The sequence below is a fragment of the Bufo gargarizans genome, chromosome 5 (genome assembly GCF_014858855.1).
Source record: "Bufo gargarizans isolate SCDJY-AF-19 chromosome 5, ASM1485885v1, whole genome shotgun sequence".
Lineage (NCBI taxonomy): Eukaryota > Metazoa > Chordata > Amphibia > Anura > Bufonidae > Bufo > Bufo gargarizans.
In genome coordinates, this window is record NC_058084.1 from 162,348,885 (window position 1) to 162,369,367 (window position 20,483).

Consider the following 20,483-nt stretch of genomic DNA (forward strand, 5'->3'; position numbering starts at 1 on the left):
TAGGTGAATGACATAATAATTATTTTTCATTATCAGTAATCACTGATTTACTTGACATTTGAAATTTTTCTGTACTTATAGTTGACATTTTGGGTAGAAATTGAGATTTGCTGAGCCCTACTGATCAGCTGTTAGAAAAGGAGGTGGTGCTTGTGCAATTGCTGCTTTCTCTTCAAGTGGCAGTGGTGGAATGTAATTACAAGTGCTTGTTTAGACTATATGCACACGACCGTTGTGTGTTTTGCGGTTCGTGTGCGTTCCGCAAACAGCACGGACAGCCATTAATATAACTACCTATTCTTGTCTGCAAAGCGCGGAGAAGAATAAGACAGGTTATATTCTTTTGCGGGGCCACAGAACGGAGCAACGGATGCGGACAGCACACGAAGTGCTGTCCGCATCTTTTGCGGCCCCAATGAAGTGAATGGGTCTGCATCCAAGCCTCAAAAACTCGGATGCGGACCAAAACAACTGCCGTGTGCATGTAGCCCTATGCAGGTGAATGAGACGAGCAGTAATTATGCTGTAAGGTCTCTACAAGCGAGATAAATGCAAGTAATCTTGAAGAGATTGCACAAGTGCCACCTTCTCTTCAGAAAGCTGATTTGTGGTTGTGCCGGGAGTCAGACTCCTGCCGATTTGATATTGGTGACTTATCCTGAGGGTACTGTAGGTCATCAATATAGACCCAGTGCACAACCCCTTTAACTGTGTGTCATTTGTGTGTAAAGGATTTATGGAGCAGGCTTGTGAGCTGAGCTTGCTCCATATGTGGTCGATATCTCACTGTTGAACAACTGAAACCAACCAGCAATGACGGGGTTGGAGGTAACTCCTATCCCAGCCATTTAACCACTCAGATGCTACGGTCAATAGCAATTTCACATATAAGAATAAACATTAAAAATAAACTGTCCAAACTATTTTAATATAAAAATATTTTTCATGAGCAGTGTGCCCATAGTGATTTGAACTTTTCTTAGTCACTTCTACCCCCCTAACAATTAATAAAAAGTGGTAAAAAAGTTTTCTGTAACCCAAAATGGTACCAATTACAGCTCATCCCACAAAATAAAATACTCTAAAGAGCTCTGTAGATAGAAATATAAAAAAGTTATTGGTGTCAGAAAATGACAATGTAAAGAAATACAATTTTCAAAGGTTTTTAACTTTTTAAGTAGTAAGTCATACTAAAATTTTATACGCATGGTAACCTCACTGGACAATTGTAAAAAAAATGCATGGTACAAAATAAATGTGTAATTACTAGAAGGAAAAAAAATAATATTTATATATATATATATATATATATATATATTTTTATATATACACACATACATACATACATACTTCTGATATATATGAATGTATAATATATGGGAAACTTCTACTGATGTTCTAGTCAGAATATACTTGCATATATTATAATATATTATATATTATAAATATATAATATGTGTAAATATATTTTAGCTAAAAACTATATATATATATATATATATATATATATACACACACACTATATATATATATATATATATATATATATAGATAGATATATATATATATATATAGATATATATATATATATATATATACAGTACAGACCAAAAGTTTGGACACCTTCTCATTCAAAGAGTTTTCTTTATTTTCATGACTATGAAAATTGTAGATTCACACTGAAGGCATCAAAACTATGAATTAACACATGTGGAATTATATACATAACAAAAAAGTGTGAAACAACTGAAAATATGTCATATTCTAGGTTCTTCAAAGTAGCCACATTTTGCTTTGATTACTGCTTTGCATACTCTTGGCATTCTCTTGATGAGCTTCAAGAGGTAGTCACCTGAAATGGTCTTCCAACAGTCTTGAAGGAGTACCCAGAGATGCTTAGCACATGTTGGCCCTTTTGCCTTCACTCTGCGGTCCATCTCACCCCAAACCATCTCGATTGGGTTCAGGTCCGGTGACTGTGGAGGCCAGGTCATCTGGCGCAGCACCCCATCATTCTCCTTCATGGTCAAATAGCCCTTACACAGCCTGGAGGTGTGTTTGGGGTCATTGTCCTGTTGAAAAATAAATGATGGTCCAACTAAACGCAAACTGGATGGAATAGCATGCAGCTGCAAGATGCTGTGGTAGCCATGCTGGTTCAGAATGCCTTCAATTTTGAATAAATCCCCAACAGTGTCACCAGCAAAGCACCCCCATACCATCACACCTCCTCCTCCATGCTGCACGGTGGGAACCAGGCATGTAGAGTCCATCCGTTCACCTTTTCTGCGTCGCACAAAGACACAGTCGTTGGAACCAAAGATCTCAAATTTGGACTCATCAGACCAAAGCACAAATTTCCCCTGGTCTAATGTCCAATCCTTGTGTTCTTTAGCCCAAACAAGTCTCTTCTGCTTGTTGCCTGTCCTTAGCAGTGGTTTCCTAGCAGATATTCTACCATGAAGGCCTGATTCATACAGTCTCCTCTTAACAGTTGTTCTAGAGATGAACTTATCCTCCGCAGCAGAGGTGACTCTTGGTCTTCCTTTCCTGGGGCGGTCCGCAGGTGGCTAGTTTTTTTGTAGCGCTTGATGGTTTTTGTGACTGCACTTGGGGACACTTTCAAAGTTTTCCCAATTTTTCGGACTGACTGACCTTCATTTCTTAAAGTAATGATGGCCACTCGTTTTTCTTTACTTAGCTGCTTTTTTCTTTCCATAATACAAATTCTAAAAGTCTATTCAGTAGGACTATCAGCTGTGTATCCACCTGACTTCTCCACAACACAACTGATGTTCCCAACCCCTTTTATAAGGCAAGAAATCCCACTTATTAAACCTGACAGGGCACACCTCTGTAGTGAAAACTATTTCAAGTGACTACCTCTTGAAGCTCATCAAGAGAATGCCAAGAGTGTGCAAAGCAGTAATCAAAGCAAAAGGTGGCTACTTTGAAGAACCTAGAATATGACATATTTTCAGTTGTTTCACACTTTTTTGTTATGTATATAATTCCACATGTGTTAATTCATAGTTTTGATGCCTTCAGTGTGTATCTACAATTGTCATAGTCATGAAAATAAAGAAAACTCTTTGAATGAGAATGTTTGTCCAAACTTTTGGTCTGTACTGTATGTTTAAATTAAGTTTGACCTCTATTTCTGAAAACATTTGTCGCAGTCCAGAACTTTAACCACTACACTATATAGCTGCATAGCCATTCATAAAAAAAATATATACACTACGTGCAGAATTATTAGGCAAATGAGTATTTTGACCACATCATCCTCTTTATGCATGTTGTCTTACTCCAAGCTGTATAGGCTCGAAAGCCTACTACCAATTAAGCATATTAGGTGATGTGCATCTCTGTAATGAGAAGGGGTGTGGTCTAATGACATCAACACCCTATATCAGGTGTGCATAATTATTAGTGTTGAGCGCGAATATTCGAATATCGAATTTTTTTCGCGAATATCGGCACTTCGCTAATTCGCGAATATTTCGAATATAGTGATATAAATTCGATATTTTGAATATTCGTTTTTTTTTTTTTTATTGTTATATTTTTTTCTTTCCCACTTCCCTAAAGTTGTTCTTACCTGTCCTTTGGATTCCTGGCTTCCTGGCTGCTCCAGTCAGTGCCCGTTGCCGCTTCTGCCGACTTCCATGCTCATGGAGCGTCCCCATCACCATGGGAACATCTCCATATACTAGAATGCACTGTCGGATTTGAGAATTACGTTGAAATCGCAATTCGATTTTTTCAAGTTATAATAATCGAATTTCGATTTTAACTTAGCACTGCTATATGCCATATTAGGCTAACTAATATGGCATATAGCAGTGCTAAGTTAAAATCGAAATTCGATTATTATAACTTGAAAAAATCGAATTGCGATTTCAACGTAATTCTCAAATCCGACAGTACATTCTAGTATATGGAGTCGTTCCCATGGTGATGGGGACGCTCCATAAGCATGGAATATGGCTTCAATAGCTTGGTAGAATTAGCGAATTGACGAATATATTCGTTATATTCCACAAAACGAATATAACGAATGTATTCGTCATATTCCACAAAAGGAATATAACGAATGTATTCGTCATATTCCACAAAACGAAGATAACGAAGTATTCTGCATCTTCGTTTTAGCTACCTATTCATCAATTTCGCTAATTCTAGCAATGATATAGGAAAGTTGACTATAGAGACAGCTAAGTGTAATTCGCTATGCGATTATATGACTGCTTTTTTTTAAATAAATAGAATAATTATAATACCTGATAATTATTATAATTATACTATTTATAAAAAAAAGCAGTCATATAATCGCATAGCGAATTATACTTAGCTGTCTCTATAGTCAACTTTCCTATATCATTGCTAGAATTAGCGAAATTGATGAATAGGTAGCTAAAATGAAGATGCAGAATACTTCGTTATCTTCCTTTTGTGGAATATGACGAATACATTCGTTATATTCGTTTTGTGGAATATAACGAATATATTCGTCAATTCGCTAATTCTACCAAGCCATTGAAGCCATATTCCATGCTTATGGAGCGTCCCCATCACCATGGGAACGACTCCATATACTAGAATGTACTGTCGGATTTGAGAATTACGTTGAAATCGCAATTCGATTTTTTCAAGTTATAATAATCGAATTTCGATTTTAACTTAGCACTGCTATATGCCATATTAGTTAGCCTAATATGGCATATAGCAGTGCTAAGTTAAAATCGAAATTCGATTATTATAACTTGAAAAAATCGAATTGCGATTTCAATAGGAGAGTAGCCTTTAAGTTAAAATCAAAATTCGATTATTTAAATCGCATATTAATCGCGATAACAAGAATAATGACGAATATTCGATTTCGACGAATATAAAACGAATATTCTATCGAATATTCGCGAATTTCGTCGAAATCGAATATGGCACCTGCCGCTCATCACTAATAATTATTAGGCAACTTCCTTTCCTTTGGCAAAATGGGTCAAAAGAAGGACTTGACAGGCTCAGAAAAGTCAAAAATAGTGAGATATCTTGCAGAGGGATGCAGCACTCTTAAAATTGCAAAGCTTCTGAAGCATGATCATCGAACAATCAAGCGTTTCATTCAAAATAGTCAACAGGGTCGCAAGAAGCGTGTGGAAAAACCAAGGCGCAAAATAACTGCCCATGAACTGAGAAAAGTCAAGCGTGCAGCTGCCAAGATGCCACTTGCCACCAGTTTGGCCATATTTCAGAGCTGCAACATCACTGGAGTGCCCAAAAGCACAAGGTGTGCAATACTCAGAGACATGGCCAAGGTAAGAAAGGCTGAAAGACGACCACCACTGAACAAGACACACAAGCTAAAAAGTCAATACTGGGCCAAGAAATATCTCAAGACTGATTTTTCTAAGGTTTTATGGACTGATGAAATGAGAGTGAGTCTTGATGGGCCAGATGGCTGGATTGGTAAAGGGCAGAGAGCTCCAGTCCGACTCAGACGCCAACAAGGTGGAGGTGGAGCACTGGTTTGGGCTGGTATCATCAAAGATGAGCTTGTGGGGCCTTTTTGGGTTGAGGATGGAGTCAAGCTCAACTCCCAGTCCTACTGCCAGTTTCTGGAAGACACCTTCTTCAAGCAGTGGTACAGGAAGAAGTCTGCAAGGTAAGAAAAACATGATTTTCATGCAGGACAATGCTCCATCACACGCGTCCAAGTACTCCACAGCGTGGCTGGCAAGAAAGGGTATAAAAGAAGAAAATCTAATGACATGGCCTCCTTGTTCACCTGATCTGAACCCCATTGAGAACCTGTGGTCCATCATCAAATGTGAGATTTACAAGGAGGGAAAACAGCACACCTCTCTGAACAGTGTCTGGGAGGCTGTGGTTGCTGCTGCACGCAATGTTGATGGTGAACAGATCAAAACACTGACAGAATCCATGGATGGCAGGCTTTTGAGTGTCCTTGCAAAGAAAGGTGGCTATATTGGTCACTGATTTGTTTTTGTTTTGTTTTTGAATGTCAGAAATGTATATTTGTGAATGTTGAGATGTTATATTGGTTTCACTGGTAAAAATAAATAATTGAAATGGGTTTATATTTGTTTTTTGTTAAGTTGCCTAATAATTATGCACAGTAATAGTCACCTGCACACACAGATATCCCCCTAAAATAGCTAAAACTAAAAACAAACTAAAAACTACTTCCAAAAATATTCAGCTTTGATATTAATGAGTTTTTTGGGTTCATTGAGGCCGGTGTGGAAAATGCCAGTCTTAATAAATATCTCCCAAAAAGGACAAAATCCCACAAAGCCTCAACCTATATCTCCCAAAACCCCCACACACAACTGATCGTATCAATTAACTCAATTTACCAATATCATTTACCATCATGAAAACTACTGTAACAACATGTTCATCTTGAACTGTCTACCCACCCCTCATACAATTCACTTTTTGATCTGCTACAATCCAGATTCTGACCTAATCACTCCACTGAAACAGCCCTAATGAAAGTGTCCAGTGATCTGCTAACAGCCAAAGCTAAATGTCATTACTCTGTACTAATCCTTCTTGACCTCTTCTCTGCCTTTGACACAAACAATCACTCTCTCCTGCTGCAAACCCTCTCTTCCCTCAGCAGCAGAGACCTGGCCCTCTCAGATCTCCTCATACATCACCAACAGAACTTTCAACATTTCCCATTTATATACCACCCACTTATCACATCCCTTCTCTGTTGGTGTCCCACAAGGCTCTGTCCTGGGTCCTATACTTGTTTCCATAGTCCCAGTTGGCCTAGGACAGCACATAGCATCCGATATATTCCAATACCACCTCTATGCTGATTACACTAAAATCTACCTTTCTGGCCCAGATGTCACTTACCTGACATCTGGGCATTCCAGCAGGTCATCCTATCATTCTTCTCCTCCTGCTTTTTAAAACTCAACATGATAGAAAGATGATTAATTCTGTTTTCTCTGAGTCAATTAGTCCGCCTACCAGACCTATCTACTACAATTAACAGCACCATGCTTTCTCCAGTCTCACAGGTCCTCTGCCTGGGGATAACATTAGATTTTTACCTGTCCTTCAAACCATACATACAAACCCTTGCCTCCTTCTTCACCTGTAAGTTGACTAAAATGATGTGCATGCCCTTGTCATCTCCCATCTGCACTTCTCTCTTAGTTAGTAAGCTCAGGGAAGAGAGCAGGGATCAGGGCTTCAAGTGCCTAGTGGTAACAGTACAATGAAAGAGCACACTTACTGTCAGAGCATAACTGCAGCCCTGCTCCTCTATCTTTCCAGTGCTAAGAGGGACAATGATAAGATAGGGAGAGTTTTTTGCACTGACAGTAAGCATGCTGTGTTAGCGTACACGTACGGTCATCAATAAGCACTGGACGTCTGCCTCTGTCCAGATATGTTCCTCACAGGCATGAGTTGAACACTGAAGACTGTCTCTCCTTATTAATGCTCAGGTAGAGCTTTTCTAAGTAGACTTTTACATCTTTTTTAGTACAAAAAAAACATCCTTCGCTAATAAAGTATATTACAAAAGTATTGTGCTAAATAAATTAACAAACTGTCAGTTACACTTTAAAAGTATTGACTAAACATATTAATTGATTCTGACATAGTATACAGTATGTATGCAACTTTCTTGTCATTTCAATTATACTAGATTCCAGATGGTTTATAAATGTGAATAACCATTCCTTCTGACACATACAGTATGTGGGCTTTCAGAAGATTTCAGTCTGTCTTTTATACACTACTTATTGGTAGTGTACATCTGTACTAGTGTGGAGTGAGCATGCTCGGCCTAACTGCTGTTCGGCTCGTTCATCTCTATGCTCGGCACCTGCAAATAAACGTGCAGGTAAGTACTGCCATCACTGTAATGCCGTAGCCTTTTTGGTTACTGGCTTACAGTGATTGGCTGGCCGGAACACGTGATCGGGTGCTATATAGCACCCGATGGCATGTGTTCAGCTCATTGTTAGTCAGGAAGAGCTACGGTTAGGAAGGGACAGATAGTGTAGTGAGTGTGATTGCAAGCTATTTAGTTGTAAAAAACACGTTTCAAAGACCCAAAAGTCCTTTCAAGGACTATTGTGTGTGGTGGCAGCAATATAATATAGCCATCAATATTTTTTTCCATACTTTTCCAACTTTTTCAATAGCGGGTATCTGCAGTGACCTGTGACATCTGTGCAATACCTTGTGTGTGTCAGGGCTAAAGATAGAAAAAATCTAAGTGAAGACTAGTATATTTTTTCCATACTTTTTCTATAGAGGGTGTCTGCAGTGGCTTGCAATATCTGTGCAATACCTTCTGTGTATCAGGGCCAGAGAGAGAGAAAAAATATAAGTGAAAACTAGTATATTTTTCAATACATTCACGTACTTTACCTATTGAAGGGTGTCTGCAGTGACTTGTGACATCTGTGAAATACCTTCTGTGTGTCAGGGCCAGAGATAAAAAAAAAATATAAGTGAAATCTAGTATATTTTTTCCATACTTTTACGTACTTTTTCTATAGAGGGTTTCTGCAGTCACTTGTGACATCTGTGCAATACCTACTGTGTGTCAGGACCAGAGATAGAAAAATATAAGTGAAATCTATTTTCCTTTTTCCATACTTTTACATACCTTTTTCATAGACTGTTCTTGCTGTGAACTGCGACATCTGTGCCACATCTTGTGTGTCAAGCGTGCATATAACATTTAATATACAGAAGGTGAGCATTAAAGGATGGGGAAGTGGCCGTGATGCTGATGGTTCTGTGGCCCTGGGCGTGTTAAAGAGAGAAAACAATCATCCAGAATAACTAGCTTCATTTCCCAGTTTGCAGGGTGTCGCAGGACAGAACTCTTGATGTTAGACCAGTGCGACCAGGTGGTCGGTTGGATTGCAGCAGATATTGCTTCTAGTTGGTTAAGCACAACCCTGTCTTTCACCAAGTCCAGTCTCGGGTAGCCAAGAGTCTGGTCAACAGAATCCTCACCCTGATCATCCTTCTTCTCACCATGGAGAGCCTGGCCAAACAAGTGAACCCACACTCCTATATTCTGAGGAGCTCTTTTCATCGCCATTACTTGATTTGGCCTTCTCACCAAGCGCAAATACCCAGCCACCCAGGCACCCACCCACAGGTCATAGCACTAAATGCGCACCTTTCAAAATTACTGGCCCTGGAAATGTTTTCCTTTAGGCTTGTGGACACGGAGGCCTTCTGCAGCCTGATGCCGGCTGCCATCCCTCGGTACTCTGTCCCTAGCCTACCTCTATCCACTGTTTTTCAAGGAGCGCCGTGCCCGCCTTACACCAAAATATGTCCCGAAACGTCACACGTGACGGATATTCTAAAATACGAATATATAGCACTATATTCAATATAGTGCAATATATTTGTTTCTTAGAATATTCGTCATTTTTTTCCATCTGAAGTCACGATCCCTCCCTGCTTAAGTTGCTTGATCCCTCCCTGCTTAAGTTGGAATATACTCGATAAATATTTGTAATTCAAATATTCATGCTCAACACTACCAGGGAGTCCAAGATGAATCGAGACATCCCTCCAATGCTGTTCCCGAACCATTTCGGTGGTGTTTCAATCAATTTATGACCCTTTCCTATGAACCAGGCACCCTCCCCTCTTCAGAGCAGGGGTGCCTGGTTTAATGCTCGGGTTCTCCCATTTAATTCCATTATACAGCGTACTTACGATCATAGCAGGCTGGAGGCAGGAGGCTGGGCGGGTGGGCACTGGCAGTGTAACTTCCTACGTCACGTGCCTGCTCTGCCCACGTTATGAATGAAGCAGGCGGCGCAGACACGTGATGTAGTGAGTTACGCTGCCAGTGCCCACCTGTCACTACCAGAGCTTTGAGACGTTCTCACAGCTCTGTTTCTCCACCCCTGTGATGATGTCACTACTAGAGCTTGGAGGAGTTCCCTCTGCCCTGTTTCTCCGCCCCTGTGATGAGGTCTTTACTTTCGGTTTCCTTCCTCCCAGCTGTCTCTCCTGTGTTTGATTTTGCTGCCTTTAAATCACCCCTCCTCCTTTGTAGAGGTGCGGATTATACTTTTCATTTGAGCTGTATCTCTCGCTTGAGTAGCTTCACCTGTGTGATATCTTTTCACTGATCTGTGTTCTGCTGAAGCAAGTACTTTGGATATTGTCTGCTGACTTTGGATTGGTTTTCACTGCAGCCGCAGCTCCGTCAGATAAGTGTTCAGACATTGTGTGTTTCTGTTTCTTTGCTGACTGGATCCGAGGCGACCCCGGTTCCGTCCATATACTGAGCAGGGCACTGGTGGCCGTGCCCCTTCCACTATTGTAGGGGTTTCAGTGGTCATCAGCCTGAGGTACGCGGGCATGTCTCGATCCACCATATGGATCCGGACATGTGCATAGCAGCTTAGGGAGAGCTTTTAGGGTCTGACAGGGGTCACCCTTTATCCTCCCTAGTTTGGGTCCGGTCAGTTGCTATTTACTGTGTGTTGCTCTCTTACAGCCGTGACACCACCTGCCCTCCCAGCCTCCTGCCTGCTTTGATTGTAAGTACAGGCTGCCGGATCGAACATCTCTATAGTTAAACATTGCCTGCAGTTGCAGTAGATACCATAAGTACAGTGAGCGGGGCCCGATGCAATAGAATACAATGACTGCACTGGGCCCCCGCTGCCATTTAAAAACTAGTGTAAATGTCAGCCCCACCCCCTGTATTGGGGGTCATTCACAGTGGCTGACACTGTTATGGGGGGGATCTGTGGATTTCAAATAGCATAAGATGCTATTTATCCGTCATCCACAGATCCCCCCCATAGCAGTGTCATGCCATCCACAGATCCCCCCATAACAGTGCTACCCACAGACCCCCAATAACAGTGCCATCCACAGACCCACATAACAGTGCCATTCACAGGCTACCATTAGTTCAAAGCCCACCAAAAGCACACCTTTTGGTTCAAAATATTTTTTTTCTTATTTCCCTCCTCAAAAACCTATGTGCGTCTTATAGGGTGTAAAATACAGTATTTAGGAAAACAGATACTTCTGTTTTTAGGTTAAAAACAAATAAACAAATGCAGAATGACTTCTAAAGCCAACCTGATATGTATGCAGTATTTGAAATAACCTATGAAATAACACATAACATGTTCAAAAAATGTATTCCTGAGTGCAACTACAAGCCTAGATTACACTTTGTCTGGAGAGCTAACCATTATAATGAAATCCACATTTACCTGTAGACTAAAGTCATCTAAATGACTTCTCTTATGAAGCTGTGCTTTATGGGAACACACTGACAAACTGAATGGATTAGAAACAATGTGGCAAATTTACTAGAGACAGTATAAACATAGACAGGTTATCTAGATTTATCATTGTGGCCCCTACTACATGGTAAATTTGCATGGCTAGATACCTTTGTGTACCTTTATCATTATTATTTTTTATTATGATTTATTATTTAAAGTGCCATTTATTCCATAGCGCTATATACTGTATATGAAAAGGTTATAAATATATAATACAAGAACAAATACAATAAGCAAGAACAAGCTAAGTTACAGAAGGATGGAGAGCCCTGCCTGCTAGGGTTTACAATATACAAGGGATGGTAGTTAGCAATCTAAAATGGACAGGTTGGCTTAGTTTGCAACATAATTTTATTCCAGAGTTGTAGTGCAATTTGGACACAAAATGTTCCCCTTTCTAGATACAATAAACTATTTCAGCATGGCTACATAAGTCAGCATGGCTTCATGAGGGTTGGTCATGTCAAACTAATTTAATCAGTTTCTATGAGGAGGTAAGTTCTAGACTTGACAGCGGAGAATCAATGGATGTTGTATATCTGGACTTCTCCAAAGCATTTGACACTGTACCACATAAAAAGTTAGTATATAAAATGAGAATGCTTCGACTGGGAGAAGATGTCTGTATGTGGTAAGTAACTGGCTCAGTGATAGAAAACAGAGGGTGGTTATTAACCCCTTAGTGACTACTCTTACGCCTTTTTATGGCTAAGGGGCCTTAGGCAGGACCGCCGCTTTTTATGGGTGCCCAGTCTAAGCGCTGCACGAGTTCCCTGTGCACCGGGGAGCAGGGGCCTTGCTCTTACATGAGAGCCGCAGCCCTGCTCTAACAAACCAGACTGACAGGAGTGCCGATCCGGGCAGTTTAACCCTTTACATGCCGCGGGCAATGGCACCCGCCGCATGTAAAGTGCTGACAGAGGGAGCGGACTTCCTCTGTCTCCCATCGGCACCCTGCAAATGCGATTGCGGGGTGCCAATGTGTGTGAAGGCTGGCTGGGCTCTGGGGTAGGCCCCAGACCAGTCTTAAGTGATTTCCTCTCTGGCGCAGCCTGCTGGTCAATATCAGACTAGCACTGATATTAAAATGCAATGATCTATAGGGAAAATGCATTGTATTTTAAAATTAATCTGAATGTTGTCTGTTATAGTCCCCTTGTGGAAATATTTAGTGAGAAAAACAAACAAAAAAAAACACATTTATTCAATTTGAAAAATCCCATAAAAAAATAATGCTTTTTTTCCATTGAAAATTAGTTTAAAAAACTATCTCCCCCATATGTTTGGTATTGCCGCATCTGTAACAACCCAGACTACATAAATATCACGTAAATTATCACCTATGGTGAACGCCGTAAAAAAAATAAGAAAAAAAAAACAGAATTGCTAATTTATTCTTAGTTGCCAATGAAAAAAACGTAATAACAAGCGATCAAAAAGCGACATTTACTCCAAAATGATACCAATAAAAAATAGTAGTCTCGCAAAAATCAAGCCCTCATGCAACTCCATAAAATAAAAAAGTTATGGTTCTTAGGAAGCATCAATGCAAAAACATTTTTTTTCTTTAAAAAAAAGGTGTTTTATTGCAAAAAAAAAATAGTAAAACAGAAAACATATATATATATATATATATATATATAGTAGACGAAAAAACGAGGCAGCACTTCCAGCTTCTAGTGTACGGGTGAAGACCCCAAACTTTAATCCAAGCGATGTTTCGGCCTACTCAATGAGGCCTTTATCAAGCTACATAACAGTGCAAATAACTGGGTATATATACCCACACTACATAGACAAGTGAGTGACAATCAGTGATTACACCTGTTAACAATCAAGTCACATGACCTGGGAATGCATAGTCACATGGTGTTCAGATATAATAAACATAATACTTTTTCACATTTACGTGCATCAAAGGTGTACATCTTGTTCATAAAAAGATAAGTGATGTGCACAGCAGTTATAGTGCATATACAATACTTAATGTATAGAGGATCCAAGCCCCTTTTATACAGTGACCATTATACAGTGCAGTACACACAGAGTTAAAATCATATGCTGCAGTTGCAGCTGAACCGTATTAAAAATTGGAGGGAGCTCACCATCTACGCACATTATGCTTGTCAACATCGCCATGCCTTCAGCGTTAGCGTCCCCCAGTCGGCAGTGCGCATGCGCCGGACCCGACAGCTCTGGCCGCGCCCCCAACAGCGCCACGCCCCCACGTCACGCTCCAATGGACCGCAGCGTCATCCACCGGAACGCACGCAGGAGCCGCGGCTGCTGGGGGAGGGAGGCCAGACCATGTGGTTCAGCGCACGTCACGTCGCAGGCGGGACCCCGCCGTCACCATGGCGACATAAACAAGCCTAGACAAGCGGACGAGCCCAACGCGGCCAGGGCAAATACATGCGCACAAATCCAGACTAACAGTATGGTTGGAAATGGCCAAGGGGGAGGAAAATCAAGCCCAGCCATTAGCTCAGGCGATTATGTCGTCTCCCTTTGCCATCACCAATAACTTCATATAGTGTGGCTGTCATGGGACACACTCATCCCATCAGCATACACAAATTCAAGATAGCGTGTATGTCAAGTCACTGACCCTCAAATGTGTGGTCAGAGACGCGCATACATCAGCAATCTATAAGTACAATATAAAACAATGTTGGACATATAGTGCAATCATGTACTGATCCCAGGCCGTCTGACGTCATCCCATATGCGTCCACATGTAATTTCAGAATCAAATCCTTATCCAAGGACTAGGGTGGCTCCATCCAATACCAAGATAAAAGTTCATCAAGTTAATCAAAACATCCTGGAATAGAAAAAATACATCCTGGAATAGAAAAAATACAGTGTCAGTATATCATATTAGTATGTTCAAAAAGGCGTGCACTGTTATGTTTCTCCTACACCAGACTCAACGAACAAGAAACCCCCACGTTGATGAGCTACACACATATTTCCTTTATCCATATAGTTCCCATCTACACTCCGCATTGAGGCCATCTGGCTTCAGTGTGTGTAGTCTGTGTATCCACAGGATCTCACGTTGTTTCAACAATTTCTCCCTATTGCCTCCCCTTTTAAGTGGGGGGATGTGGTCTATGACCCTGAATTTAAGATCCTTTTCTTTGTGTCCTGCTTCAACAAAGTGTTTGGGCACCGGGAGGTCTCTCCTCTTCTGTCGGATCGAATACCTGTGATAGTTCATTCTGGTCTTGACCCGTTTGGGGTCTTCACCCGTACACTAGAAGCTGGAAGTGCTGCCTCGTTTTTTCGTCTACTATATACCGTGGAGGAGCGGCCTGCCTCTGTGGGGATTTGCACCCAGTCCATTGGCTCTGACTGTGCTGCTGCACTATTTGTGTTTTGTATATAAGGACTTGGCAGCTTAGCACTGTATTGACCAAAACATGGAAACTACTGAGAGAGACCCCGCTGATGTGTTCTCCTACACCAGGCAAGATGAAGAGAGGATCCTCCACGATCTGGTGAGCGACTGCACGTTTTTGTCCACCCCGTCAGTTACAGAGCTGAAAAAAGGCTATGAGGCGGATGGTAAACGACTGGCATCTATGGAGCTGCATTTGGCGACTCTAGCGGAATACTATAAGTCGCACAGAATCCCAAGGGGAATGCGCTCCCAATTGAAACCAAGTCTGTTTCCAGCGGACAGTAAGTTTGCGCATAAATTTACACAAATTTCAAACAAATATGCCCTTGATGTGATACTATTGAATTTGGAGTTCCTGCAATATGAATTGGGCACGGTACGTGAGCACTTTGAAGGAGCTCTGATTAGGCTCAAGGAAGCCCTCCCTGTACAGGACTTTGATACATATTTGACCAGTTGCTCCACCTATTTGGATAAATACAGGAAAGAACAAGAAGCGATCAAACGACGCAAATGGCAGCGGGATGAAGAGGACTATAGACGAGGTAATGTCTATACCTGGCAAGAACCAAAAGGACAGAGACGTCAACCATTCTCTGGTAATTCCAATAACAACAAATGGAATAACTCCAACCCCAGGAGGAAAATGGTACCTACCAATGATGAAGGAGCCATTCAAGTCACACAGCAGCATGATGATTTTTTAGGCCCTGCTATGGATCCAAAAGGACCAGACGTGGTGGGCGGAGACAATTCAAATGGAGAAAAAGAACAACGGAGTGTAAGGAATCGACCAGCAAGGAAAAAGAATCCATAGTGGTAAATATATCTTCCCATGAACTGACCAATGCACAGACCGATCTTCTATCTAAAGGTCTATCTTTTTGTCCCGCGGTGGGAGTGGACTGGTTCCAATTAGAAGTAGATCTGCAAACATTTTTTAGAAGTCTTAAGTTAAAGGTGTGGTTTTCTGAAACCGATAGACAAATGAATAATGTCGATACCCAGCGTGGGTGTGAACTCTCCCTTCGCGGTGTAGGCTTACACACCAAGGGGGACTTCACACCACAGATTAAGAATCCAGCCATTGACACATATATCAATGCAGTGAGGGCTGACATTGAGACACTGAAGGAGTCCATAACTGTGGGAGGCCTCAGACATCCTAACATGACGTCTGCGGAGATGTGTGCGTTGGGTGAACTTTGCAGCAGCGGCTCCCTCACGGTCAAACCGGCCGACAAGGGGGGAGCCGTGGTTGTGATGGACACCCAATGGTACATCTCCGAGATATTGAGACAATTAGGAGACTCCCTGGTATATAGGAGACTCAATCATGACCCCAAGTTTGAGGTTATTAAGGTCATCACAGGATTATTGGATGGAGCCCTGTCAAGGGGTCTGATTGATGAAGCCCTGTACAAATACCTACTGATCACACAGCCCAAGACACCATTGATATATGTGTTACCTAAAATTCATAAAAGCTTACAGAATCCCCCTGGGAGACCCATAGTGTCCGGGAGGGAGTCAGTGTTCTCAAATTTGGCCATCTTCTTAGATAAGATACTGAGATGTTATGCTGTTGGGGCAAAATCATATGTACGAGACACTGGTGATTTTCTGAATAAGATTGCTAATGTACAAGTGACGACACATACGCTGCTGGTTTCTTTTGATGTGGTGAGCCTCTACACCTCTATCAACCATGATAGAGGTGTGGAGGCAGTCAGAAGGTTTCTGGCTCAATCCCCATACACTGATGAATGTAGGGAGTTCATATTGGACCTGCTCGGTGTAGTCTTAAGATACAACTATTTTGCATTTCAGGATGGGTATTACCTACAACAGCGGGGAACCGCAATGGGTTCAAATATGGCGCCTACTTATGCCAACATGTTCATGTCTGCCCTAGAGGCTGAACACGTCTATGTATCCCACCACTACAGCCGAGTGCGGGGGTGGTGGAGATACATAGATGATGTTTTTGTCATCTGGGAGGGCACTGAGGATGAGTTGGCAGAGTTCCACACGTTTCTGAACAATATGGATCCTGAGATCCAGTTCACGCTTGTATACTCCACCGAGCAGGTCCAATTTTTGGATACCATGGTAAGAAAACAGGGTACCTCACTGGTCACTGACCTATACACAAAGCCAACTGACTGTAACAAGCTATTGAGGTTTGAGAGCTGCCATCCGAGATCTATGGTTAAGACTTTGCCACGGAGTCAGTTTCTCCGTGTGCAACGCATAGTGAAAGACCCAGTATTGTGTAAGACAAGGTTGTTGCAGATGGCAGACAAATTTACCCAGAGAGGATATCCGAGGAGTTTGGTATGCAGACAGTTGGATGGGATCGGAACTAGGAGGACTAGTGAGGTTACCAAACAGAGTAGGGTGCCTTTCATTTCCTCATATAATGAGGGCAGCTACCAGATAGCGGGAGCCATTAAGAAACATTGGCCGATATTGAATAATAACTTCAAAAAGGTGAAGGAGTTTGCTGTGCCCCCCTTGATGTCGTACAGGAGAGCGGACAGTCTGAGGGACAAATTGGTGAGGGCTGATGTTACCGGGGGTAAGGCCCCAGTTCAAACCTACATAGGCCGCAAGAAAAATGGGTGCTACCCATGTCTAAACTGTGTTAACTGCAACTATATGTTGAAAGGGGATAAATTCGTACATCCGGTACTGAACACCCGGTTTGAAATCAGACATTTTCTGACCTGTGATAGTTCATTCGTGGTATACCTCCTGTCTTGCCCCTGCAATCTACTTTATGTGGGGGAGACAATTTGCGAGGTCAAGACCAGAATGAACTATCACAGGTATTCGATCCGACAGAAGAGGAGAGACCTCCCGGTGCCCAAACACTTTGTTGAAGCAGGACACAAAGAAAGGGATCTTAAATTCAGGGTCATAGACCACATCCCCCCACTTAAAAGGGGAGGCAATAGGGAGAAATTGTTGAAACAACGTGAGATCCTGTGGATACACAGACTACACACACTGAAGCCAGATGGCCTCAATGCGGAGTGTAGATGGGAACTATATGGATAAAGGAAATATGTGTGTAGCTCATCAACGTGGGGGTTTCTTGTTCGTTGAGTCTGGTGTAGGAGAAACATAACAGTGCACGCCTTTTTGAACATACTAATATGATATACTGACACTGTATTTTTTCTATTCCAGGATGTATTTTTCTATTCCAGGATGTTTTGATTAACTTGATGAACTTTTATCTTGGTATTGGATGGAGCCACCCTAGTCCTTGGATAAGGATTTGATTCTGAAATTACATGTGGACGCATATGGGATGACGTCAGACGGCCTGGGATCAGTACATGATTGCACTATATGTCCAACATTGTTTTATATTGTACTTATAGATTGCTGATGTATGCGCGTCTCTGACCACACATTTGAGGGTCAGTGACTTGACATACACGCTATCTTGAATTTGTGTATGCTGATGGGATGAGTGTGTCCCATGACAGCCACACTATATGAAGTTATTGGTGATGGCAAAGGGAGACGACATAATCGCCTGAGCTAATGGCTGGGCTTGATTTTCCTCCCCCTTGGCCATTTCCAACCATACTGTTAGTCTGGATTTGTGCGCATGTATTTGCCCTGGCCGCGTTGGGCTCGTCCGCTTGTCTAGGCTTGTTTACGTCGCCATGGTGACGGCGGGGTCCCGCCTGCGACGTGACGTGCGCTGAACCACATGGTCTGGCCTCCCTCCCCCAGCAGCCGCGGCTCCTGCGTGCGTTCCGGTGGATGACGCTGCGGTCCATTGGAGCGTGACGTGGGGGCGTGGCGCTGTTGGGGGCGTGGCCAGAGCTGTCGGGTCCGGCGCATGCGCACTGCCGACTGGGGGACGCTAACGCTGAAGGCATGGCGATGTTGACAAGCATAATGTGCGTAGATGGTGAGCTCCCTCCAATTTTTAATACGGTTCAGCTGCAACTGCAGCATATGATTTTAACTCTGTGTGTACTGCACTGTATAATGGTCACTGTATAAAAGGGGCTTGGATCCTCTATACATTAAGTATTGTATATGCACTATAACTGCTGTGCACATCACTTATCTTTTTATGAACAAGATGTACACCTTTGATGCACGTAAATGTGAAAAAGTATTATGTTTATTATATCTGAACACCATGTGACTATGCATTCCCAGGTCATGTGACTTGATTGTTAACAGGTGTAATCACTGATTGTCACTCACTTGTCTATGTAGTGTGGGTATATATACCCAGTTATTTGCACTGTTATGTAGCTTGATAAAGGCCTCATTGAGTAGGCCGAAACGTCGCTTGGATTAAAGTTTGGGGTCTTCACCCGTACACTAGAAGCTGGAAGTGCTGCCTCGTTTTTTCGTCTACTATATACCGTGGAGGAGCGGCCTGCCTCTGTGGGGATTTGCACCCAGTCCATTGGCTCTGACTGTGCTGCTGCACTATTTGTGTTTTGTATATATATATATATATATATATATATATATATGTATTTGATATCACTGTAATCATAGTGACCCAGAGAATAAAAATATTATGTTATTTATCCCAAAAAATGAACACTATAAAATTTATAACGTAAAAACACAGTGGCAGTAATTGCTTTTTTTTCCCATCTCCCTCCCAGAAAGAGTTAATAAAAGTTAATAGCGTTAAAAAAGCATTTTTACAAAAATGTATGTAAATTTGATAATGTGGAAACAGCCTTACTTTACCAGGAGTGCTGATTGGACTAAAACCTGTCAGTCAATTACACTGACAGACTCTCCTCCAATGAGACAGCTCTGCCTGTGTGAATGGAACCCAGCCCTGCTGTTGCGAGGGGTAGGAGCCTGGATCAGGACCTGGGGACACAACCAGCAACACACAGGGCCATATAGTGAGGAAGGAATCAACATGTATTGTAATTAATCACCAAAAAATGAAACTGACTTAAGTATATATGAAAATCCAAAAGACTTTATTATAAATATATATGAACAATACATACATGCATAATAAAAGAAGCACAAGGCAGGACACACAGATGAGGAGCAGGATCCAAGGAGAGGCAGGGAGATCAGTGCACGAAAATAAAAACAGGGAAAAAAAAGAATGCTAGGTAAAAATGTGTAACGGACCGTTTCAGCAGACATGGGGTTAAAATCCGTTTAGGCGATATGCCCCTTTATGAGAGACAGGCACAGCTACTGCAGAACACCAAACTCCCGAACTGGATACAAAATAGCACTCCAAACTGGAACCTCGCAAATAGCTGCTAGCAGACGAACAGGAAAAGCATACAATCAGCTTACACTCCTGGCAAATCAGTCTCTAACAGAATACAGGGAATCCCCCCAATAACGAGACAAGGCTCCGTGTTGAGGGTCAAGCAGTGGTCTGACTGTACTTCAAGTACAGCCTCTTTTATTCACAAAAAACAAACATAGTACTGCCCACAGGGTTTTGAAATACAACCAATCAGTATATTACAACACATACAATGTAAGTACAGCAACCAATCGTTCACGCCCCCAGAAGACCAGAAGGGAGACTGCGACACAGGACAGATACAACATATCCCCACAATGCATCATGGTTTCCTCCTCTGTCCCGGAGACAACCGAGGAGCAATCCAATTATCTCTCAGGACAAAGGGAAATCGCCAATACACATGTGGAGACAACAGGACAGACATCACCATTTTAAACACACAATGGCACAA